This window comes from Antechinus flavipes, chromosome X (assembly GCF_016432865.1).
Source record: "Antechinus flavipes isolate AdamAnt ecotype Samford, QLD, Australia chromosome X, AdamAnt_v2, whole genome shotgun sequence".
Lineage (NCBI taxonomy): Eukaryota > Metazoa > Chordata > Mammalia > Dasyuromorphia > Dasyuridae > Antechinus > Antechinus flavipes.
The window spans coordinates 38,208,711-38,234,577 of NC_067404.1; the positions used below are offsets into that span (position 1 = coordinate 38,208,711).

At 40.6% G+C, this 25,867-nt stretch overlaps 1 long non-coding RNA gene across 1 annotated transcript; it reads left to right on the plus strand.

Moving 5' to 3' along the window:
• Window positions 1-280: 280 nt before the first annotated feature.
• Window positions 281-25,867, plus strand: LOC127542715 (uncharacterized). The gene is made up of 4 exons (XR_007948795.1): window positions 281-620; window positions 4,295-4,444; window positions 8,023-8,148; window positions 25,734-25,867. It is a non-coding gene; the product is annotated as an uncharacterized LOC127542715 (long non-coding RNA).

A 25,867-nucleotide genomic window follows, 5' to 3' on the forward strand; every position in this document is an offset into this window, starting at 1 on the left:
ATTTTGCCATTAAATTAGCACCCTTCCCCTCCCACGAGGAGGTAAGCCGCCAACATGTGATGGGGGAGATGGGAGCATTAGGCCGATCTAGGATGAATATATTGGAGGATGGAGACAGGGAAGGAGGGAGGGAGGGAGGGTGGAAGGAAGGAAGGAAGGAAGGAGGGAGGGAAGGAGGGGGAACGGAAGGAAAGAGGGAGGAAGGAGGGAGGAAAGAGAGAGGAAGGAGGGAGGAAGGAGGGAAGGAGCTCTCCGCTTCTCTCCCAGAAAAGTTTTCCCGGATTGGCTGGGGAGAGTGGCCCAGAACAGGGAAGTGCCCTGGCCCTGGGATCCCTTCCTTCCCCCTTGGAGTTTTGCTCAGAGAGGGGAACGTGGGGAGACACATGCTGGGGAGGCCCGGCTCCGGCCAGGAGGAGGCGCTGTTCTCTCGGAAGCCTGGTCCCAGTACGCAGGTGTTTAGCCTAAAGGGAGGCCCGTGACTTGAGGCAGCTGAGTTCAATTTCGGCGGCAGCAGCAGCCGCAGGAGCAGGCGCGAGAGCAGCTCCGGACAGCCTTAGGAGGAGAGTCCTGGAGCCCCCAAATTGATTCAAATTCACATTTAGCCGTGTAATGGGCCTTAGGTGAGTGTGCTGTACTCTGCTTCCTTTTCCTTCTTGCTCTAAATGACATTTCTATCTACTCACATTTTCTAGGTATTCGCTGTGGAAATTCTCGTTTGAAAACGGTAGGTGGGGGGAGGGGTAAATCAACCAAGAGTTAGCTCTAAAGTCCTGTTTTCTTCAAATGGCCTTGCTTCTCAAATAAGATGATCAGGTATCAAGCCAACTGTCTAGAAGCTCTTGTACCATAGAGAGCAAGCGAGTAATCGTTTTTCTCAAATTTTTTGTTTTGTTTTAAGCAAGCTTAGTTTGTGTGTGTGGGGGGGGGGGGGGAGTCTCAATAGGTCCATTGAGCCACAGCCCTCCAGGAACCTTTTCCTCAGTTACAACTCACCTAGCGTTTCCATGTGTTCCCTCTGGTCTCCATTCTCCTCGCCCCGCTCTTCCAGGCAGAGGAAACTGGCTTTTGAATCCTCACTCTGCTGGCCAGCCAATTTCTCTTCTTGGTGCTAGCTTCTTTAAAAAAATAATAATAAAAGTGGGGAGGAAGAAAAAAAAGAGAAAAAAAAATTTAAATTAAAAAAATTTAAAAAAAAAAAAAAGAAAAACTAAAAAGGGGGGAGGGGCTGGAGCTGGAGTACACCAACCAACAAGTTTTGAGTAAGTAAACTGTTGCGTGCCAGGCGCCCCGCTTGGAGCTGGGAATCCAGACACAAGCCGTGTGATGTCTGGCACCGAGGAGCTAACGTGGACACCAGAGAATGGGGAAGGACTAGCTCTACGGGCTGTCCCCAAAGTCCTGGTGCAGTTTTCAATCTTAATTGCTTAAAAGCGCACTGAGAATTTTGGGACGACGTACCTAAAAAGTATATGGGAGGCAATTTCTTGGCATGCTGAGGGTGAGGAACAGCAGCTATTTAAGGGAAACTGGGGTGGGGGGGGGTTGTGTGTGTAGGAGGCAAGCTTCCCTCCAGGTCTCAATTTCATGATTTAGGGGCTATGGTCCCATAATTGTTCCCTTCCCCCACCTCCCTCATCACAATGGCGTTCTGGTTTGTTGACCCCTGAAAAGGAACCGCTCCGAACTTAATAAAGTACCCCCGGTGTAGACCGAGTGGGGCAGAAAAAAGGCCTGGGGGGGGGGGGGAGTCTCAATAGGTCCATTGAGCCACAGCCCTCCAGGAACCTTTTCCTCAGTTACAACTCACCTAGCGTTTCCATGTGTTCCCTCTGGTCTCCATTCTCCTCGCCCCGCTCTTCCAGGCAGAGGAAACTGGCTTTTGAATCCTCACTCTGCTGGCCAGCCAATTTCTCTTCTTGGTGCTAGCTTCTTTAAAAAAATAATAATAAAAGTGGGGAGGAAGAAAAAAAAGAGAAAAAAAAATTTAAATTAAAAAAATTTAAAAAAAAAAAAAAGAAAAACTAAAAAGGGGGGAGGGGCTGGAGCTGGAGTACACCAACCAACAAGTTTTGAGTAAGTAAACTGTTGCGTGCCAGGCGCCCCGCTTGGAGCTGGGAATCCAGACACAAGCCGTGTGATGTCTGGCACCGAGGAGCTAACGTGGACACCAGAGAATGGGGAAGGACTAGCTCTACGGGCTGTCCCCAAAGTCCTGGTGCAGTTTTCAATCTTAATTGCTTAAAAGCGCACTGAGAATTTTGGGACGACGTACCTAAAAAGTATATGGGAGGCAATTTCTTGGCATGCTGAGGGTGAGGAACAGCAGCTATTTAAGGGAAACTGGGGTGGGGGGGGGTTGTGTGTGTAGGAGGCAAGCTTCCCTCCAGGTCTCAATTTCATGATTTAGGGGCTATGGTCCCATAATTGTTCCCTTCCCCCACCTCCCTCATCACAATGGCGTTCTGGTTTGTTGACCCCTGAAAAGGAACCGCTCCGAACTTAATAAAGTACCCCCGGTGTAGACCGAGTGGGGCAGAAAAAAGGCCTGGGGGGGGGGGGGAGTCTCAATAGGTCCATTGAGCCACAGCCCTCCAGGAACCTTTTCCTCAGTTACAACTCACCTAGCGTTTCCATGTGTTCCCTCTGGTCTCCATTCTCCTCGCCCCGCTCTTCCAGGCAGAGGAAACTGGCTTTTGAATCCTCACTCTGCTGGCCAGCCAATTTCTCTTCTTGGTGCTAGCTTCTTTAAAAAAATAATAATAAAAGTGGGGAGGAAGAAAAAAAAGAGAAAAAAAAATTTAAATTAAAAAAATTTAAAAAAAAAAAAAAGAAAAACTAAAAAGGGGGGAGGGGCTGGAGCTGGAGTACACCAACCAACAAGTTTTGAGTAAGTAAACTGTTGCGTGCCAGGCGCCCCGCTTGGAGCTGGGAATCCAGACACAAGCCGTGTGATGTCTGGCACCGAGGAGCTAACGTGGACACCAGAGAATGGGGAAGGACTAGCTCTACGGGCTGTCCCCAAAGTCCTGGTGCAGTTTTCAATCTTAATTGCTTAAAAGCGCACTGAGAATTTTGGGACGACGTACCTAAAAAGTATATGGGAGGCAATTTCTTGGCATGCTGAGGGTGAGGAACAGCAGCTATTTAAGGGAAACTGGGGTGGGGGGGGGTTGTGTGTGTAGGAGGCAAGCTTCCCTCCAGGTCTCAATTTCATGATTTAGGGGCTATGGTCCCATAATTGTTCCCTTCCCCCACCTCCCTCATCACAATGGCGTTCTGGTTTGTTGACCCCTGAAAAGGAACCGCTCCGAACTTAATAAAGTACCCCCGGTGTAGACCGAGTGGGGCAGAAAAAAGGCCTGGGGGGGGGGGGAAGGCGTTTTGTTTTTAATTTCAGGCCAAAATTTGGGATGATTTCATGGGGATGGGGAGCAGCTCTTACATTTCAGCAGCTCTTTTGAAATAGAAGAGCCTTCAAGAGTTGCTCCAGCCAGGGTACTAAGAGGGAAAGTGACTGGCTCTTGCTCAGTCAGGGTCCCACAGCAGTATTTGTCAAAGGAATGCCCCTTTTTCTGGCTTTGAGGCTAGCTCTAGCCATTATACCACACTCTCTCTCTACATGGCTCATGGTAGATAATTAGTTCTGGAATTGATTCGTGGAGCAAGTGAGTATATTCCTCAGACAGGGGTTGTTAGGGTTTTTTTTTTTTTTTTTGAGGGGTAGTATTGGATGTTGCATTTCTTATTTCCTGACAAGGTAGGCTGTAGTTTCAGAAATGGGCATGGCTGATGTGGAAACAGAGGCCACCTTACTCCACACTCTAATGCATGTTAAATAACTAGAATTACTTAACAAATATCAGAACAGACTAAATAGAATAGATATTTCAGGAAAATATAAATAGGTTATTGCCAGCTAATGTATCCCTTCCTTGAAACATGGGCTGCTGTAGAATGGGGATGGTACTACCTAAAGATAATCTGCTCTGCATATGAATGATAGTGACTTTTTAAAAAATCGGAACTTTTTGATGTTCTCAGTTTACTCTCCTAAAGAGAAGTCCTGGGCTCTCATTTCACCCCCGGAAACTAATTAGACCTCAAGTCCTAATTAAAAGACTTTGCCTAAGAAAGAATTTCTCATTAATTGATACACTGTAAAGTGTAACCTTAGTTTTAATCTAAATATTCATTATGAAATGACTTCTTAAACATAAAATGAGGCAAGAAATTGGACATCTGTACTAAGAATTCTAACTCTGGAATAAAGAAGACATGTTTTCTCCCACTTTAGCCTCATCGGAGTCTAATCTAAAACATGAGGAGGAAGTAGTCTCCACGAGTAGATGATGAAGCCGACTACTAACCTGTCCAAGCGTACCATCAAACATCATTATTCGGTTCCATAAAACCAGACTGGACAAAATAACATTCGAGAAAATAGGTAAGTACTTTAAAAAGGGAGCAAATATTTCATAAAAGCAGAATTGCAAGCTATCAAGTAACATGTGAAAAATATTTCAACTCATTTATAAGAAGGTGAATGAAAATGCAGACCACTGTTAGGATTTGATCTGTACCGTGCATATTGGTGAAGATGACAAAAGGCCTCTTTGACTTGAGTTTCTGAAGACAAGCAGGAAGTAGACACTTGGGAAAGGGACAGATTGGTCCAAATGTCAATAGTCTGGGGATTTTCCAAGAACAGTGCTTAAGGCAATTCATACATAGTAATCCCACTACTGGAGGTCAGAGATAACCGTCCAATATTTCGTAACATATTCATAAATTTTATGCGTCAGAAAGCCGAAAACCAAGTACGCATCCATTGAATAGGGAATAGGGAATGATGGGACAGACTGGGGTATATGAATAGTGTTGAGTGTTACCATTTGGTAAGAAATGAGGGATTCAGAGAAACAATGGAAAATTTCTCCAAATCAATGTAGAGTAAAATAAACAGAACTAGAAGACCAATATACATAATGACTCTAACACTGTAAATGAAATGAATGTGAAAAGTAAACCTTTTAGGGAAAGGAAGGCCAGACAGTGGAATGGCTATCCTTGTTCTCAGCATATAAGTGGCTTAGGCTAGGCTTCTTGAACTTTTTCTGCTCGTGACCTCTTTTCACCTTTGAAATTTGTCTGTCTCCCCTGATATATAGGTATATAAAAAAGGTATACAAATCAAACATTTACTGATAGTAATTCATAATTCCACAAACCCTAGATCCAGTTATGAGACTTCATATGGGTTGTGAACCACAGTTTAAAAATCTGGGGGTTAAGATGTGTCACAGGGGCAGAGTTTCATCTATTTTGTCAGACACGGTCATCGGATCAACTGTTTTGGGTTAATTTTTTTTTAATTGCCAAAATGAAGGTCTCAGTATGGAGGATTGGTGATATCCAGAACTTTGTGTGTGTGTGTGTGTGTGTGTGTGTGTGTGTGTGTTACAAAAGTAAAAGTCTCATTAAAACCCCCAAAGAAAACATTGGAGAAGGCATTAGGTACATGCATGGCCTCTGTTTCGCATCTCTGCTGTTCAGAATTAAGATTGAGTTTGTGGTCCAGTGGGATTTCCTGACCCTAACCTGCAGCTTTAAGAGAATATATGGTGATACTGATGAAATGGTTTGGAGCATTGTTATGAGGTGAGGAGCTGTAGCTCCTGTAGGAGCAGTTTGGTGCTGTTTTCCACCGTCACCTGGTCTTCCTCCATTTTAATGTGTCTACAGGAAAGATCTTTTAAGAGAAAATAAAGGGGGGAAAAAAGAAACCTAGTTAGATATGCTCAGAGCAAAGTCAGATTTTTCTAAGGTGTCTAGCCACTACATAAATGAAGTCCAAAGTTTCCAGTAGACTTATGGTGGGGGGAAAAAAAGAACCCTGAAGCAAAACAAGAAAGCTCAATTTCTTCCTTTTTCCAAGTGTGGCTTTCATCTCCTCCATATGCTTCCTTCACTGACCTGCAATGATAAGCTTGATGTGAGCAGCTAGCTAATATTTTTTTTTCTTTTACCATAGAGGAATTGGATTGAACTCGGCATCCTGAACTGCGTCTAGCATTACTAATGATTCCATTTTATTTTTGTACTGGACTTGTGATTTCATCAGTGTCAGGAGCTCCCAGTTAGATAGCTCCCTCCATCAAATGAGGTCGACAACTCTCCCCTAGCCTTTCATTTTCCAGTGGCCTGATTGCTGGCATAGCTGATGCTAGATAATTACACGAAAGAGACAAAATAAAAAACACCAGGCTAAGTCTAAAACAATGGACATAAATTATGTTTTGTGTTGTCGTCATTCCCAAGTCTCCTGGTCCTTCTTTGCTATTATTCTGTGGACGGTCTTGTAATAAAACTCTCCAAGAATAGGAATATCGAGCTGATGCTAGACAACATTTGCTCATCTCTAGTGAATTGATAATGGGATAAAATGGGTTTCACTTGTCAAAGGAGGTATTCGTTTTTCACTTTAGGCAGAGTTTCTTGCCTTTGCAGATCATTAGCTACCAATATTTTGATTACCAATGGAACCTCCTTTCTGGAGAGTTTTGGCCCAACCCCAGCTATTTACTGATTCCGTTCTTCAAGTCCACAGAGGGTCAGCCAGAATCTGGGCGGCCGAGCCAGCCAGCCAAGGTACGAGGATGGCCTAAGGCCAGTGAGTCGGTGAGAGAATGAGAGGGATGAATCATAGTTATGAAAAGTGATTCTATAATTCATAGAGCTTTTTGATTGTTCAAGATACATTTTCAAAAAGTTTTGATCTAATGTATCTGATGGCTAATACCTTGTTGGAAAGTCTTTGCCTTGAGCCAACCAGGGTTTTTCTTAGTACTGTTCTCCAGTGTTACTTTATTGTAGCCCTCTGGCTCAGCATCTGCCAGAACCTTAGAAGTCCTCTACCTAATGTACCTCCGTTGTCCCTTGGAGAGCACCACCTCATCCTATCTGCCAGGCAGAATCACTCGCTCCTCCAGCAGTACAGTTAATCAAGCAAAGGCTAGAAAAAGGGGACTGAAAAGTGGATGGTGTGGAGCAAATCAATGTTGTATAGTAGAGTGGAAGCTAATTTGGATTGAAGAAGATGGCTTCGGTTTCCATGTCATACTCTTATTACCTGTGTGTTGATGGACAAATCACTCAGTCTCTGTATTTCACTTTACTCTTATGTAAAATGAAAGGCTTGGACTCTGAGGCCCCTTAGGTCCTTTGTAATACTAAATCACAGTAAAATAAGGCCTAACCTTATCAAGAGCCAGGGGTTCTCTTATCTTTCCCTTGGGAGCCTCACTGTATCCTTTCCTTCCACACTTCTCTTAGGTCATTTGCCATCTCTTTTTCCATATGAAAGTGTTCAATATGAGCAAGCCCCTTGATATGCTAATTCTTCATTGGGGAAGAGGATTAGTAACTAAGTTTGAATTCTGTTTTACCACTTCCTGAATGTAAAACCCATAAGGCAATACAGTTGGTGAAACTTTTTGTAAAATGGGCTTGAGTCTTGTACCATGTGAATTTGGGAACATCATTTGATAAGCACAGAGGATCTTGGAGTTAGGACTCTCACCAGCAGCTGGTGGTACAGTGGATAGACCAATGGTGGGAAGACCCGAGTTCAAATCCAGCCTCCAAAACATCCTAGTTGTGTAACCCTGGACAAGTTCCTTAACCTCTATTTGTCTCAATTTACAACTGTAAAATGGAGGTCATAATAGCATTTACGTTATAGAGTTACTATGAGGATTAAATATTTGTAAAAAGAAAAAAAAGCACTTAGCACAGTGCCTGGTATGTGGCAGGTACCATATAAGTGCTTATTCTCTTTTCCCCTTCCTATCTAATCCAAGGGATATTTCAACTAGAATCCTCACCCTAATATTCTGGACAAGTGGTCATCCAACAAAGCTTCCAAGTGATAGGGAAACTCCTACTTCTCCTTTGGGACAGTTCTCATTGGTAGGAAGTAGTTCCCTTTTATCAAATTTGATAAACTTTTTTTTCTCTTTGAAGCTACCACCCCTTATATTGGACTTCTCCCCCACTGGCTAAACAAAAGGCTGCATCTCTGGATCGTGGCTTATGGCAGAGGAGTTAACAGATTCCTGGCCCAAAATGGAGCACATCTCAAAGAGGCTGGTAAGATCATGTTTGCTCTCTGTCTTGTACATCTAGACAATGAAGAAGGATGGGAAAGGGAGAAGACTATCTGTAACTATGTCCCAAAGTTGGATACTGTGGAGAATAGACCAACCAGCATAAGAGAAGAATAGCACCCCTCACTCCCATAAATTCATAGAAGGGATAACCCAAGAAAGGAACAAATAGTAAAATTCACAGGCTCAAATAGCTTTATCCAAATGTCCCTATTTTAGGCAACAAGCAAAAAGCAGGAGTTTGTAATAGGCACTGTGACTTGGATAAAGGCATTAGACATGAACGTCAAATGTGAGGATAACACAAATCCGGTTGAGACAGTTTACGCACCAGATGGCAAATCCAGGATCCCAGAGGATCTTGACAGGCCTGAGTATTGGACAGAATGTAATTAGATGAAATTCATTTGGGACCAATGTCAACTCTTGTACTTGGGCACCAAAAAAAGTCATCTGTACAAATCAAAGATCGGGGAGAACATAGATGGACATCATTTGTTCTTAAAAAAAGATCTGAGGGGTGAACCTCAAACTCAAGATAAGGAAGTGTCAGCCGAAAAACTTATGTCATCTTGGGCTGTATTAGAAGTCAATCTTTTAGGGACGGGCTGGTGCTAATCCAAATGTTTTTGGCCTTCAGTGGCCCTCAGAATCTGAAATTTTGTGTTCAGTTTGAAGTAGCATGATTTATTTTCCTTTTAAATATATATTTTTATCTTTTCCCAGTTAGCTTAAAACAAATATTTTCATATTTTTTCCCTACTTTTAAATTTTGAATTCCAAATTCTATCCCTCCTTCCCTTCTCCCTTCTCTGAAATGGTAAACAATCAGATATCGCTTATACATGTGCAATAATGATATAGCTCTTATGTCTTCCTAACTCTTTTCCCCAGGCCAAACACTCCCAGTTCTTTCATCTTCTCTCACAGTCTGACTCTCAGTACTTTGAACATCTTTCCCAACATGTGGTGGTGTATCACTATACCTCCATAAACCTCAGTTTCCCCTTCTTTCAAATGAGAGGGCTAGAGCTCTCAGAATCTGCCCCTTTGAAAGAAGAGGTCAGCATCGTAAGGTTCCCTTGGCCTATTTCTTCTCTGTAAAAAGCTTCCAGGTTAGTCAGACTTTACGATTTCTAAGGTCCCTTCTGGCTTTCATTTTGTTCCTTCTTCAAATTGAGGTCAATATTTGGACGACCTTCATCCCCAGCCTGCAGTAAATAGAGTAGTTGGGAAATGTTGCAGCTATGGGAATGTGAACAAGCTGTTATTTTCTCTTCCAAAGTGGGGAAAAAAGACAATGCCCCATGAGCTCTCAGAAGCTTTAGGAGAACCTTGGTTGAGCTCCACAGCCTGCCCATTTTTTCTTCCTGGGGCTCCTAGTGTCGCTGCTCTCCCATGAATGTCGAGACTTACTACCGTTCTTACATTATGGCCCAAGCTTTAATGAGCACTCCAACATTAGCGCAGCAATAAGATTGGTGTTTGCACCATTTGCCTTCTTGTCATAAACAAGGGGGGAAAATGAGGCCATCTCCAGATTACTACTATTATTGTTCAGAAAGCTACGTGGAATTTTTATCAGGGCCCATGGCAATTACCATCCAAATAGAGATGGAGAACAAGGGGCTTCATTTGGTGAAGTACCTTATAGATGGAGAAAATCTTTTGAAGAAAAGCATGCATATATTAAGTAATTATGATGTGACTTTAAAGTATTCATTAAAGGGAATTGAAAAATGAATCTCCAATCCACGGCCTCTCCAAGCCGGCAAGTGTCATCCCCTTTATCAAATGGCAGCAGGCCTGTTCTTCTCCCTTTAGGAAGATGCCTTCCAAATCAGCTTGGATGAGGCTGGAACCTTGCTCATGATTAAACACTGACCTCAAAAAACAACCTCACCCTCTCTGGAATTAGCCAACTTTGCTTTCCAGACTGAGAAGAACTCTGGTCAGTCTGCTGTACTACGCTATCCGACTGCCTGATGTGAAGCCATCCACGTGACAAATATGACGTAGCTTATGAAGATCAGTTATTTGGGAGGGAGAGGGTGGTTTACAGTGGAGAGACTAGAGCAATAAAATGCCTTTCAGGAGCTGCATGCAGACAAAAGCTGCATAAAAAAATGTATATATGTGTGTGTGTATGTGTATATTTGCATATATATGTGTGTGTGTGTGTATATAATATTATATAATATATATGTTAATTAAAGCAAGATTAAGGAAAGCCAGACTGTCAAAGATATAATTGAGAAGAAAATGTCAGTGCTGAGTTGTTGAGAAACTTCAGGCAAAAAGGACCCGACTTCTCATCTACCTTCTACTGCTTTCCCCCTCTGTCAAATGAAAATTGGCTTTCTTAAAGCAAGACCTTGTGTCATATAAAGCAAACTGACTCTGGATTCAGAAGGCCAGATTCATATCCTGCTTGGTTGGCTGATAACTGTGTGACCTTGAGCACATTATCATATTGCCCTGGGCCTCAGTTTCCTCTCCTGTATAATGAGGGAGTTGGGTTAGATGGCTTCTGAGCTTCTTTTCAGGTTGAAATTTTTGATCCTATGAATCCTTGGAACTTTATTTGGTTGAAATGTATGATTAGGGATTTGAGAAAACTCCATGATCCAAACACTGAGGAAGTAATCAGAGACAGCTCATTATTTCATCTCCTTAGAGAGGATGGACCTATCTTGCAATTTAAAAAAAATTGGTTGATAACATCTCACATCCAGAGCCCTTATCACTAGTCATCTCCAAAAACAGAGGACTGTGATTACCTCTCCAGAGCAGTTTAGCTTAAAATGATGTGCTCAGCTTGAAAGTTTCAAAATGTTTCTACACAAAATAGAGAATTGTACTTTCAGGGGACAGGTAACAGCCCCCAGGGAGGGGCCTGGATGGTATAAGTTCAGCTGGAGTAGACACCTTAAGGGTTTTTTCTAAGATCCTGGTTCACCGGCTACCCCTCCCCAAACGATCATCTAAGTAAGCAAGGAGTGCTCTCTGTCCCAAAGGCTGCTGGAACCAACCTCTGTGTGATGGAGGATAGGGAAGGACGGTTGAGTTCGTAACAGACATGAATTAGGCCAGACCCTCTCCACAATGTCTGAGTTTAGGTGAAGGGAATCCTAGTTTAAGGAATTACTACTGTACCCTTCATCAAACAAAATTTTATTCTTAATCCTTTTCTCCTTCCACTGGCACCATGAGAGGAAAAAGAAAATGAAATGAAACAAAAACCACTTCTAGTAACCAGTATGGACAGTCAAGAAAAATATATTTCCATATTCAGTATGATAGTTTCAGCATGAGAGTTTACAAAGCAGTATGTAACACTTGATTGTGGGTGTCTACTTGTACATGTGCTTTACTAGAATATTTGCTTGCTAATTTGCTCATTGCAGAATTTTTCAGAGGTCCTGGGTTATATGGCAACTGTCTTACAGAAAAACAATGTTCTCCTTTCTAGACTAGGGATGGGTCTATAGCAATGTAACTAGAGTCTTGATCTCTTGTGATTTATCAGTAGTTGCATTTGTGAGACATCTATGTGGGAGCTTTTGTAAGGAAGCAGATCAGATGAGTAAACCTGGCTTTCTTAGAATCATACTGAAACCTGGAAGGAGGGAAAAGGTAAAAAAGGCAAAAAGGAAGAAGGAGAAAAAGGAGGACAAAAGGAAGGAAAGAAGAAAAGGGAGGAAGGAAGGAAGAAGGGAAAAAAGAAGGAAGGAAGAAAGGAGGAGAAAAAGCAGGAAGAGAGGAATGAAGAAGGAAGGGAAGGAACCCCTGATCTAGGGCAACCTCCTCATTTTCTCCTTTCATCCGAATTAGACACCATACTGTTTAAATCTCTCCCTCTTCCCCAATATGGCCTTTGTGAGTCTTAAAATCGGCTAGCTTGCTCTGGCTCAATCTGCCAGTTCCCTTTGCCCTTTTTTCATTAGACTTGATTTCACATCCCCTCGCTATCTAGGATGTGCTCTGTCTTGTCCACCCTTTAATGACTCCCAAGATTGAGTGAAGATATTTGCAAGCTCTTGCTTGTTGGGGGATTTGAGTTATATTTCAGACACAGCATGTGTTTTAAATGGATGGATGGACCCATAAAGGGAATTGATATTCTGAACCTACTTCTGCCAACAGGGAAGATCTGGTGCTGGGATTCAGGATCAGCCCTTATGGTACAATTACCTAGTTCGGTGTTGACTGCAAAGAGGGAAAAACACACACCAAAGTTTGACTGTTTTGAAATTCTTGCTCAAACTTAACCCAAGTATATGTGCAATGAGAAACTCTCTCTCGAGGACTTAGGGAAAGCTTTGCCTGTCAGCTAGTAAAGCTGAAAAGAAACCTGTTTCCTAAGCTATAGTGTACATAAGGCTTTCCCACACATCTCCTGTTGCTACGGAAACCTCTCTCTGTGTCTGGGCTCTGCACAGCTGACTCATTTAGAGTCTGGGTCTGAAACCTCCCAGCCACAGCTTAGTGTGACAAATGGAAACAAAGAAATATCAATCTCTACTGTTGGGGGGGAAATTAGATGTATTTTGGTTTCAAGGCAAGAGGGTAGAGTCATCTTAATCCCTGGCCTCTAAAGCCCCTTGGTAAAGAGCTTAAGGGATCATCAACATTTATAGTTCGTCGCCTGTGGAAAGATACTTGAGTCCTTTGGGTGCAATGACACATTCAGAATCAGATGGAAAGCTAACGAAGATTGAGGTGAAAGGGGGAGGAAGGAGGAAAGGAGAAGAGGGAGGGAGGGAGGGATGGATGGATGGATGGATGCTAGGAGACTCTCCCTACCAAAGCAATCAAACTATTTACAGGAACCCAGCTGAAGTGGGCAGCTAGCAGTTTTGCAGGAGAAGGTTCTTGGAATATTACAAGAGGTCATATGACCATCTTGCTGAGGATGCTAGAGAAGAGATTTGGGCCTGGGGGAAGTGGGTGGCCAGATGACCTCTCACTACACTGTATTTCTCATTTCTTTTCTATCCCCTTGTTTCTCCTCACAAAAATGTCCCCAACTTGCCAGCTGATAACATGGTATTAAGTTAAAAAACAAACAAAAACTTTCAGAGCAATCACATCTCCAGGTACTGGGGAACCTTAGATATGGAACATCTGCAAAGATATTTTTTTTTTCTTTGACCAGCAGTCAAGAAATGGGAGGGCTTTGTGTTGGGGGTGGCGGAAAGAGGGTTATATTTAGGTGTGTACGTAGGTAGTGAACTTCAAATGAAGACCTGGTGAAGAGATTGAGGGGAGAAGAAAACAACTAAACAAAGGGCCATTTCTAAGGCCTCTTCCCCCATTTTGTCATTTGAGAAAAGAGATTTGCATTTCTGAACATCTTATGACTAAATTACATCCTTTATGTATGCTTAAAAGAACTGCTTAACATTGATGGGAACATTTATATTGCATTTATTATCTTTGGCTCACTTTTCAAAGAGCTGGACACAATACTTCTCAAATGCATAATTAAGAAGCTGTTTATTCTGTGCACAAATATCAGGTCACTTAAAAGGCTTATTCGAAAAGAAAAAAAAAGTTGCTATCCTAATAGTATCTTTATGAACAGATGTGTCTGTGTTTGTCTGTCTGTCTGTCTTGAGGGACAGGGTGGGGTAGCAATGGATAGCGACATCTTTGGATATAGCACCAGCAAAATAAGTTAGATGCAGATTTAACAGAAGGAATGGGTCAGGAGAGATTATGATGATAGAAAGGTATTATGTGTGGCTGAAATTGAACGGGGTCTCCTTTTACTCCACATCCCCATAAGTTGCACCAAGGGACCAAATCAATGAAGGGAGTTTTCCTATTTGGTAGGGTGACAGGACGGGTAGAAATCAGGGACATTCTTTTAGTTGGCAACAGTAAAATCAGACCGAACTGTGATAGGACTGGATGTAACATTCTGGACTTGTAGTTGTTTTAAAAGGATCAAATGTATAAAGACAGCAGATGTACCCTGACGATAACTCATGTGGAAAAAAATAGTTAGTTGGCCAGTATGATATGGCTATCAATACAAATGTAACCTGACATTTAACCAGTCACAAGCATTTTTAAGCACCTACTATGTGCCAGGCGCTGTACTAGCTCCTGGAGACACGAAGACCTAAATGAAATGAGGCAATTACATGACCCAGTGAATAGAGCACCATACTTTGTGTCTGGAGGACCACAGTTCAAATTCTGCTTCAGATATTAGCCATGTCACCGTGGATAAGTCACTTAACCATGCTGTATCTCAGTTTCCTCATCTGTAAAATGGAAATAACATTAGCACCATCTTCTTGGGGTGGTTGTGAGGCTCAAATAAGATAACTGAAGAGCAATTTGCAAACTTTTCAAGTGGTATCTAAATTCTAGCTATTAATAATTTTTAATTGTAGCTTTTTATTGACAGAACATATGCCTGGGTAATTTTTTTAAATACCATTATCCCTTGTACTCACTTCTGTTCTGACTTTCTCTTCACTTCTTCCACCCCCTCCCCTAGATGGCAGGCAGTCTTATACATGTTAAATATGTCACAGTATATTCTGGATACAATATATGTGTGCAAAACTAAACAGTTCTTTTGTTGCACAGGGAGAATTGGATTCAGAAGGTATAAATAACCCAGGAAGGAAAACAAAAATGCAAGCAGTTTACATTCATTTCCCAGTATTCCTTCTCTGGGTATAGCTGCTTCTGTCCATCATTGATCAACTGGAACTGAATTAGATTTTTCTCTTTGTTTCAGAAATCCACTTCCATCGGAATACATCCTCATATTATATCGTTGTTGAAGTATATAATGATCTCCTGGTTCTGCTCATTTCACTCAGCATCAGTTCCTATAAATCTCTCTAGTCCTCTCTGTATTCATCCTGCTGGTCATTTCTTACAGAATAATATTCCATAACATTCATATACCACAATTTACCCAACCATTCTTTAATTGATGGACATCCATTCAATTCCTAGTTTCTAGCCACTATGAAAAGGGCTGCCACAAACATTTTGGCACTTATGGGTCCCTTTTCCTTCTTTAAGATCTCTTTGGGATATAAGCCCAGTAGTAGCACTGCTGGATCAAAGGGTATGCACAGTTTGATAACTTTTGAACTAGCAATTCCAGATTGCTTTCCAGAATGGTTAGAGTCATTCACAACTCCACCACCAATGCATCAGTGTCCCAGTTTCCCTGCATCCCCTGCAACATTCAGCATTATTTTTTCCTGTCATCTTAGCCAATCTGACAGGTGTGCAGTGGTATCTCAGAGTTGTCTTAATTTGCATTTTTCTGATCGATAGTGATTTGGAACATTCTTTCATATGAGTGAAAATCGTTTCAATTTCATCATCTGAAAATTGTCTGTTCATATCCTTTGACTATTTATCAATTGGAGAATGGCTTGATTTCTTATAAATTAGAGTCAATTCTCAATATATTTTGGAAATGAGGCCTTTATCAGAACCTTTAACTGTGAAAATGTTTTCCCAGTTTATTGTTTCCCTTCTAATCTTGTTTGCATTAGTTTTGTTTGTACAAAGGCTTTTTAATTTGATATAATCAAAATTTTCTATTTTGTGATCAGTGATCTCTTGTTCTTCTTTGGTCACAAATTCCTTCCTCCTCCACAAGTCTGAGAGGTAAACTATTCTATGTTCCTCTAATTTATTTATGATCTCGTTCTTTATGCCTAAATCATGGACCCATTTTGATCTTTTCTTGGTATATGGTGTTAAGTGTGGGTCTGTGCCTAATTTCTGCCATACTAATTTCCACCTTTCCTAGCAGTTTTTGTCAAATAATGAATTCTTATCCCCAAAGTTGGCACCTTTGGGTTTGTCAAACACTAGATTGTTATAGTTATTGACTATTTTGTCTTGTGAACCTAACCTATTCCACTGATCATCTAATTTATTTCTTAGCCAATCCCAAATGGTTTTGGTGACTGCTGCTTTATAATATAGTTTTAGATCAGGTACAGCTAGGCCACCTTCATTTGATTTTTTTTTTCATTAATTCCCTTGATATTCTTGACCTTTTGTTCTTCCATATGAATTTTGTTGTTATTTTTTCTAGGTCATTAAAATAGTTTCTTGGGAGTCTGATTGGTATAGCACTAAATAAATAGGTTAGTTTAGGGAGTATTGTCATCTTTATTATATTCATCTAGCTATGAATATTAAAAATAATAAACCCCTCTCTCAAGGAGCCCTCCATTCTAGTTAACAAGCATGCCTTAAGTGCTTAATGTGTACCAAGCACTGTGCTAAGGGAGGAAGACAGAGGTAGAAACTTTCTTTTCCCTTGAGTACTTCATGCTTTATTGAGGAAGGAAACACGTAAACAACTACATGTCAACAAGATATGTACATGACGAATTGGAAATAATCACAAAATCAAGGCATTAGCATTAAGAGGGATCAGAAAGACTTCTTTTTTTATATATAACTTTAATTTTCCCAATACATACAAAGTTTGGCAAGACTTTGTGTTCCAAATTTCTCTCCCTCCCCGTTACCCTCTCTCATAGACAGCAAGTGATCCAATATAGGTTAAACATTGGCAATTCTTCTAAACACATTTCCATATTTGTCATACTGCACAAGAAAAATCAGATCAAAAGGGGAAAGGAAAAGAACAGGGAAAAAAAAACAAACAAACAACAAAAAGGTGAAATTGTTATGCTTTGATCTATATTTAGTCTCCATAATTCTCTGGATGCAGATGACTCTCTTCATCAGAAGTCTATTGGAATTGCCCTGAATTATTTCATTGTAGAAAAGAGCCAAGTCCTTCACAATTGATTTTTACAAAATCCTGTTCTTACTGTCTATAATGTTCTCTTTGTTCTGCTCACTTTTCTCAGCATCAATTCATGTAAACCTTTCAGACCTTTTTGAAACCAGCCTGCTCATCATTTCTTATAGATCAGTAATACTCCAAAACATTCATATAACATAACTTATTCAACCATTTCCCAACCGATGGGCATCCACTCAGTTTTCAGTTTCTAGCCAGTACTAAAAGGGCTTCTACAAACATTTTTGTACTTGTGGGTCCTTTTCCCTCCTTTATGATGTCTTTGGGAGGCAGGCCCAATAGAGTCACTGTTGGATCAAAGAGTATGCACAATTTGGTAGCTCTTTCAGCATAATTCTAAATAACTCTCTAAAATGGTTGGATCAGTTTATAATTCAACAATGCATTAATGTTTAATTTTCCCACATCCCTTCTTTTCATCTTAGCCCTTCTAAGATGTGTGAAATGGTATCTCAGAGTTGTCTTAATTCGAATCTCTCTAATCAATAGTGATTTAGAGCATTTTTTCATGGCTAGAAATGGCTTTAATTTCATTGCCTGAAAATTGCTCATATCCTTGACCATTTACCAATTGGGGAATGGCTTGTATTATAAATTTGAGTCAATTTTCTATAAGTTTTAGAAATGAGGTCTTTATCAGAAACATTGACTGTAAAAACATTTTTCCCAGCTTTGTTTCCAGTCTAATTTTTGCTGCATTGGTTTTGTTTGTAGAAAACTTTTTAAATGTAATCTAATGAAAATGATCCATTTTGCATTTTATAATGTTCTCTAGTTCTTCTTTGGCCATAAATTCCTTTCTTCTCCACAAATTTGAGAGGTAAACTCTCCCTTGTTCTCCTAATTTGCTTACAGTATCACTCTTTATGTCTAAAGTCTGAACCCATTTCAACTTTATATGTATAAGGTGTTAAACTAGGCATTGACCAATATCTATGCCATACTGTTGTCCAGTTTTCCCAGCAATTTTTGTCAGATAGTGAGTTTTTATCGCAGAATCTGGAGTCTGGTTTTATCAAACACTAGATTATTATAGTCATTGACTATTGTGAATGATGAACCACTGATCCACTTCTCTGTCTCTTAGCCTAGTACCAGAGGTTTCGATGGACATTATAATATAATTTTATGTATGATACAGCTAGATCACTTTTTGGTTTTTTCCATTAATTCCCTTGAAATTCTTGACTTTTTCTTCCTGTACATGAATTTTGTTTCTTTTTTCTAACTCTATAAAATAACTTCTTGGCAGTGATTGGTATGGTATTGAATAAGTAGATAAATTTAGGTAGAATTTTCATTTTTATTAGCTAGGCCTACCTGTGAGCACTTGATGTTTTTCCACTTGTTCAGATCTAACTTAATTTGTGGGAAAAGTGTTTTGTAATCGTGTTTATATAGTTGCTGGCTTTGTCCTGGCAGGTAGACTCCCAAATATTTTATGTTATCTCTAGGTATTTCAAGTGGGATTTCTCTTTCTATCTCTTGCTGCTGGACTTTGTTGGTAACATATAGAAATGCCAGTGGTTTATGTGGGTTTATTTTATATCCTGCAATTTTGCTGAAGTTATTGTTTTTAGTAGTTTTTTAGTTGTTTCTCTAAGTATATCATCATATCTTATACAAAGAATGTTACTTTTGTTTCCTCATTACCTACTCTAATTCTTTCCATTTCTTTTTCTTTTCTTATTGCTAAAGCTTATTACTAAAGTATTTCTAGTACAATATTGAATACTAGTGGTGATAATGGGCAACCTTGTTTCAACCTTGATCTTATTTTATCCCCATCACATATAATGCTTGCTGATAATTTTAGATAGATACTACTTATCATTTTAAGGAAAATTCCATTTATTCTTATGCTTTCTAGTGTTTTCGATAGGAATGAGTATTGTTATTTTGTCACGTACTTTTACTGCATCAATTGAGATAATCATATGATTTCCACGTTTGGTTATTGATACGATCAATTATGCTGATAGTTTTCCTGATATTAAACTAGCGCTATCTCCCTAGTATAAATTCTATACATAATTTTGGTTATAGTGTATTATTCTGGAGATAGGTTGTTGTACTCTCTTTGGTAATATTTTATTTAAAAATTTTCCGTCAATATTCATTAGGGAAATTGGTCTATATTAGGGTTTTGGCCCTTCCTGGTTTAGGTATCAGCACCATATCTGTATCATAAAAGGAATTTGTCAGAATCCCGTCTTCCCTTCTTTTATCAGAAAATCTTCTTGCAGAAGGTGAGACTTTGAGACCTGAAAGAAAACATCAAGACAAAGAAAAGGAAGAATAGAATTCTAGCAATAGGGGACAGCCAGAAGAAAGCCCTAGAGTCAGGAGATGGAATGTCTAGTATGAAGAGGCCATGTGCCTGGCACTGAATTATTGAGAGCACCTGGAAGAGAGAGGAAAGCATAATAAGCTGGTAAATGGCATTTGGAGGTGATAGGGAGCCTCTGGAGTTTATTGAATGAGAGAGTAGTCTCATGGTCAAACGATTCTGGTGAACTACATATGTCTACTTAATAAATGGATCGTGAGAAGTCCTAGTGTATTAAAAACTGGAATACTGTACTGAACTCAATATAAAGACAGTGACTGACAAACAGGGAAGTGTCTAGAAAGTGAGTAGAATGATGAAGGCACTGGAAAGTATCAGAAGAAAAATTGTATAAAGCTTTTTAAAAGAATATTTAATCTGGGGAAAAGAATACTTAAAGAGAGACATGACCCTTATTTTCAGATATCTGAATGACATGAAAGAAAGTATAGTTAAAAGTCTTTGCTTTAGTGATAATTCCATTGTTTAAAAGGTAGAGGAATATATGAGGGTCATTTCTGATCTGGACCTGTTTTTATCAACAGGGAAGGAGGGGAGGGACTGGTTGATGTGGTGGGTTGGTAGGAACCTTTGGTGAAAATGTGAATTCCATCTTAGAATATATAATAGAGAATGACATCGAGAATGTTTATTGACTAAATATGGCAAAGTATAGGCTGAACTTTGCCTAAGACTTTAGGAGAATACATTTCAGTCTTTAAAGAAAGAATAAGTAGGATTTCAGGGATTAATAATCTACAGAGGAAGTCAAGGGAGGAGGGCCTGGAAACTTTTAAGAATAGAAGTTCTGAAGGAATACAAATAAGCTATCATGATTGAGAAGGAAAGGGGGAGTGATCTAAAAAGATGAATGTAGATTTACAGGGAGCTTATCTCCTAACCTCTATTTGAAATAGACTTTTATAGATGATAGAATCAAGGACAGATAGCAGAGGAATACAAAAGCATGGACCAGGTCTTTAAGAAATGTCTGGAGTGCAGTGGCAGAGGAGGATAATGAACAAAGAAGAGAAAGCAGAGCTATTCAAGTCTTGAATCTTGATTATTTATTCTCTGCCACGGAAAATGATCTTTAGACTAGAAAAGACAAAACATAATAGAACAATAGAGAACTGAAAGGGATAATAGAGGGACAATTGTTTTAGCAACTTCTGAGGGATCAGGACGTGGGCTACAGAATAATACAATGGAGGTGGACTAGCAATTGATTGTAAGTTTGATATTCACTTAGGTAGGTAGGTGTGGGGAACCAATTTTCTGTCAAAGGTCATTTGGATATTTATGACATCATTTGTATATCTTAAACAGTGGAAGCTTTGAGACTGATCATGCAAATGATTTCAGGGAGGTTCCCCATTCCTAGCTTAGATCTGCTGTGCAGTGCTCCACATCTTTGGCTCTATGATTTTTAACTTCTTTTTTTTTAAAATCATTCAATGTTGAATCCATGCAATAGGTCTGAGCCTGTCACTCCCTTCTCAAAAACTTCTCTAGTGCATTTAGACTAGGCAGGGAATTAATTATTGCAGTAATTAGAGCACAGCCTGGACTCAGGAAGACTTTCATTCAAAACAGACACTAGCTGTATGAACCTGGTGAAGTCACTTTACCCTGTTTACCTCAGTTTCCTCATCTGTAAAATGAGCTGGAGAAGGAAATGACAAACTACTCCAGTATCTGTGCCAAGAAAACCTTAAAATAGGGTCAAAAAGAGTCAGAGACGACTGGGCTGACTAAACAACAGCATTGACTCTAGAACAAAATATTTGCTTTTTGTATTGAAAATTCTCTACAATTTGACTATAGCCTTATCTTACATAATTTCTCATTAGTGTTCCATATTCTCCCCAAATTGGGCTATTTTCTGGTCTCTTGTGCTGGTCCTTTGATGTTTTCCTGCCCCCCATTCATGTAAAAGTGCCTCCATTGCCTGGGATGAACTCCTGAGTCCTCTTGAGAAATGGCTTTATCTTTTTGCCAGGATCACCTCCTCTTCCTACTGGGGAGCCTTTTCTAATATCTTTTTTTACTTTTCCCTACCCTACTGACAAATTTCTGTCCTTTCTCTAGCATTTCTAAGGCGCTTGTCTAGATCTTCTCTTCTTATCCTCATCACAACTTGCCTTGTATCATACTTCTGTCATTTCATCATCATCATCAAAATAGCTACTATTTACATAGTTCTTTGAGGTCTGCAAAGTATTTTGATTCTGAGATGTAGGGAATAAGGGAGGCGAGCTTTCTGGTTTCTTTGCTTGTTTATCCCGGGTATGCACTTCTGGGAATAGAAGGAGTTCCTAAGAGGTGACTTTTTCTACCAATGGAGATTAGTGTCTTCTCAGTAATTTATAGTGTTGGGAGTTACCCAGGACCCTGAAAGGAATGGGACTTTCCCAGCATCCCAGATCAAGTGTCAGGAGGAGAACTTAGTAGAACTCAAGATTCGTGATACTCTGCCATCTTGGAGAGGTACGGTATCCAGATTATAGGACATACCCACTCTGGCCTTCTTTTCTGTTCTAGTTAGATGATGTCTAAATTATTGTGCTGAGGTCTTTGTATCACATTTTTGTGAGAGCATTTTTAAATCTATGGAGGGCTACATGAGGATTGGTTGAAGAGAGATGCTGAGACTTCAGGGAAACCTACTAGCTGCCCTCATGTCTTTGAAGGGTTCTCATGTGATAGAGGGACTAGATATGTTCTGCTTGGTCCAGTATAGGAACAGTAGGTGGGAGTCTGACTTAGGTAGATTTAGACTGGATGTCAGGAAGACAACTTCTTAGCGGTGAGATCTCACCCAAAGGGAGAACCGAACTGCTGTGGTCAGAAATGGGATCTCTTTGACTGGAAGCCTTTGTGCAAAATTGGATGACCACCTGTCAGGAATGTAGTGGATGAGATTCTTACTGACCTACCTGACACCTGGAGTCCATTTCTGTCATGAGATATTGGGAAACAGCAGAGTCTGGGGCTACAGTTCACCTTTCTTGCCAGGATCTAATCTTTTTGTTTTGGTCACATAGACCCGGCCAGCGATGTTATTGGCTGGTCGCCTGCTGGATTGCAGGCACTTTTTGTAGAATGAAAGGGCAGGTAAATTTAGTAGGTGACAGTAGAGAGCCCAGGGCAGCCCCCTTTTGTTCCTTTGGAATGGCCCCTATTTGCTAACCTCCAGAAAGGCATTGGAAAAGTTCAGAGGCATCGGTGCCGATGATGTCAGTGTGTCTAATATATTCTTGAATGCCCCAAAGAATCCATCATGTTAATAACTAAACATCCAGGCACACTGAGTCAAAGTGTTGTTTAATATTTCCTCAAGTAATTGGAGAGAGATAAATTATTTAACTGAGAAATCAAATTAAGAAATATGCCCGGGAGTTGATGAAATGAAGCTCACCGGAGCAAACCTCTGATTGTCATCGGAAAGCCTGGGGTTTAAGGAAGCCAACTTGGGATTGTTGGTGGTGGGCTGAGAGACATCTTGGCTGTGTTGTGCCTCCAGAAGCATAGATGTTATTGTTGGTATGCCCAAAAGGGCCTGAGCATTCTTTGGGGTCCCCAAGGGTAGCACTGTCCTAGTTGGTGTTAGGGGCCAGATGGAATCTCAGGGAAGCAAATCTGGGCTTGCTATAAGGAATCCCTTTCTAAGAAGTGTCAGTGTCCACCAGTGAAAAAGATGGTCTTTTTGTCACTAGAGGGAGGGTCAGAAGGAACACAGGGGGAGAGGTACGAGGATCCTTAGAGCATGTTGTGGAAGCAGTTCATAGGTTGGAAAAAAGGTTGCATTGAACAGCCACTGAGGTCCCTTTTGACTGAGCCAATTGGTATCTATAAAATGAGATCTCTGAGGTCCCTGGTTTTAAATCTAGGATCCTTGTGTGTGACCTTCAATAAGTCACTTGTTGATAACTCCTGGTGTTACAGGGTTGCTTGAGAAGCTACAAGGTCAAGTGACTTAACCCCGAGCTTGTGTGTGGCTGAGGCCGAGCTTAAGGCCAGGTCTTCCTGAAGCCGTGGCCAGCATCGTAGCCTATGGACCACTTTTGCCGCAGATATCGCCATCTTAACAAAATACCCAAGGTGACAGTCATAGTTCACGTTGCTATAGGGTTTTAAAGTTAATCAAGCGTCTTTCTCCAACCTTTCCAGTTAGGCAAGCATAGAGATTACTAAATCAGTAACCATTTATTAGGTTCTGACTAGGTGCCAGGCCCTATCCTAAGTGTTGGAGAGACAGACTATCCCGTCCTTGCCTTCAAGAAGGTTACATTTTGATGAGAAGAGATAGTAAGTCCATATATTCAGAGTAGCTAAGACGAGAGCCTTTCAAAGGGAAGTATGAGCAGTTGGGGAGGAAGGGAAGCAGGAGAAGGCCTCCTGTGGAAAATAGGATTTGACAAGCCATTCTCCAATTGATAAATGGTCAAAGGATATGAACAGACAATTCTCAGACGAAGAAATTGAAACTATTTCTAGCTATATGAAAAGATGCTCCAAATCATTATTAATCAGAGAAATGCAAATTAAGACAACTCTGAGATACCACTACACACCTGTCAGACTGGCTAGAATGACAGGGAAAGATAATGCGGAATGTTGGAGGGGATGTGGGAAAACAGGGACACTGATACATTGTTGGTGGAATTGTGAACACGTCCAGCCATTCTGGAGAGCGATTTGGAATTATGCTCAAAAAGTTATCAAACTGTGCATACCCTCTGACCCAGCAGTGTTTCTACTGGGCTTACACCCCAAAGACATCATAAAGAAGGGAAAGGGATCTGTATGTGCAAGTTCGTGGCAGCCCTCTTTGTAGTGGCCAGAAACTGGAAACTGAGTGGATGCCCATCAATTGGAGAATGGCTGAGTAAATTGTGGTATATGAATAATATGGAATATTATGGTTCTGGAAGAAATGACCAACAGGATGATTTCAGAAAGGCCTGGAGAGACTTACAGGAACTGATGCTGAGTGAAACGAGCAGGGCCAGGAGATCATTATACACTAAAACAACAATACTATATGATGACCAATTCTGATGGACCTGGCCACCCTCAGCAATGAGATGAACCAAATCAGTTCCAATGGAGCAGTAATGAACTGAACCAGCTACATGCAGCGAAATAACTCTGGGAGAAGACTAAGAATCATTGCATTGAATTCCCAATCCCTCTATTTTTGCCTGCCTGCATTTTGGATTTCCTTCACAGGCTAATTGTACAATATTTCAGAGTCCGATTCTTTTTGTACAGCAAAATAACTGTTTGGTCATGTATATTTATAGTGTATCTAATTTATACTTTAATATATTTAACATCTACTGGTCATTCTGCCATCTAGGGGAGGGGATGGGGGGAAGGAGGGGAAAAATTGGAACAAAAGGTTTGGCAATTGTCAATGCTGTAAAATTACCCATACATATAACTTGTAAATAAAAGGCTATTAAAAAAAAGAAAGAAAGAAAGAAAATAGAATTTGAACTAAATCTTGAAGGTAGTCCCAAGGCAGAGGGAGGAGGTAGAGTATTCCAGGCATGGGAAACTCCCTGTGCAAATACATGAAGGCAGAAGATAGAGTAGCATGGAAGTGCTAGTCATATAAGCTATTGATTTACCCTAACCATTCAAACTTTCTAATGATTCTCCTTGAGCCCATGTTACAGTCTTACTTCTTTGATGTTTGGCTCCCAATGCAATTTTTTTTTTAACTTTCTCGATGCCCTGGTTTTCTTCTAAATAAGCAGATGGCCAGTAACGTCATTTGTCCTATAATAAAGTGGCAGCTAGTATAGATTACACTTGTTTTGTGACTCTAAGGGAAATGCTATCCAACTGCAATGAAACCTGTATGGCGATATAGTATGAGTTGGCCACCCACTCACTGTCACTGGTCTTAGGAAGATGGCGCGATTTTGTGCTGTCCCAACAGTCCTAAGTGGCTGCTATGGGTTGTGTTCTCCCTAACAAATGAAGGTGAATAACTCATTAAATACCAAATGGTAATCTAAAGTAGCTATAATTACACAAGAGTGGGTGGATTACCTAGCTGTTTGCAGTACTGAGAGCTATATTTTTCCCAAAACAATTCATGAACAAAGCTAGGGGAGGGAGGAGAAAGGAGTGAGGGAAGGAGACAAACTTTGAATTGGCTTCTCAGAGAATAATGGAACTTGACTCCTAAGGAGTATATAACCCAACCCCATGTATTTCAACTCACCCAGTTTCCTCAAGCCATTTTGATGGGCCTCAAGATGAATGAGATGGCACAACCCAGTCAAAAGATCAGTGACCATAGAGGAGGATTTGTCTTCAGTTATCACCTCTGACTATATGATGTCTAGCAACTCACCTAATCTCTTTTAATCTCATTTTCCCCTTCTAGAAAATGAAGGCGGCTAGATTAGCTGGCCTTTGAGGTCCCTTCAAACCCTGATCCCTGCCATTGAGAAGCTCAAGTCCAGTAAGGGACGTGATAGATGGACATCTGCACATACATAATTACAGTGCACCACCAAG